General features: G+C 48.0%; 1 protein-coding gene across 1 annotated transcript in view; it reads right to left on the bottom strand.

Moving 5' to 3' along the window:
• The window catches only part of Plk4 (polo like kinase 4), a 19833-nt gene that overhangs the window by 5521 nt on the left and 13580 nt on the right, over window positions 1–732 (bottom strand). The gene's annotated exons all lie outside the window — the stretch shown is intronic.

Genomic DNA, 732 nt, shown 5'->3' with positions numbered 1-732 from the left:
ACGTGGCTTTGGTGGTTGTAGGCGCATGCAGAATGCAGGAGTTCTGAGGTTCAGAAGGCTTCCACCCATATTTCAGAAGAAGGCCTGGGAGGCCAGGCAGTGTGCCCCTGAGAGGGCAGTGTGTGAAGCTGTGAGTGAGAAGCCAACTCAGTGGAAACCTCAGAAGTTTGGAAAAGCCAGGAATGTGGATGGTCTAAGAAAAGCTGCAAAAAGGGAGCAAAGCAGGCCGAAGAGAGAAGCCATAAGAGCTACCAGCAGAAGTGCCATAGGGGTGGAGCCACGTAAGGCCTTTGGAGCTCACAACTCATCGCAGATTGCTTCAGATGGTCCACATGGAACTGCAGGACTTACTGTCTTCCCTACTGGCTTCTGGACTTGTGTTGGTCCCAATGCTTGGTATCCTGCTGTGTGTACCTTTTGGAATGGTAATGTTTATCTTGTACCTTTGAATGTTGGATGTGTTTAACCTTTTTCTTTTGTACAGAGGCTCACAGCTAAGAGTTTGCCTTGGATCTTGGAGGAGATTTGGGACTTGGACTTTTCAGTAATACTGAAACTGTTGGGATTTTGGCAACTCTTAGAGATGGACTAAAATGTCTTTTGCACAAAGGGATGTGCATGAGACTTTGGGGGTCCAGGGGTGGAATGTTATGGTTTGTGTCTAGTTGTCCCCCCAAAGCCTCATGCAGTCATGGGGTGAGGACTTCTAGAGTTTGTGTTAACTCATGATCC

The sequence above is a fragment of the Octodon degus genome, unplaced genomic scaffold, assembly GCF_000260255.1.
Source record: "Octodon degus isolate 3935 unplaced genomic scaffold, OctDeg1.0 scaffold00068, whole genome shotgun sequence".
Taxonomy (NCBI): domain Eukaryota; kingdom Metazoa; phylum Chordata; class Mammalia; order Rodentia; family Octodontidae; genus Octodon; species Octodon degus.
This window is presented reverse-complemented; position numbering and strand designations above follow the sequence as displayed.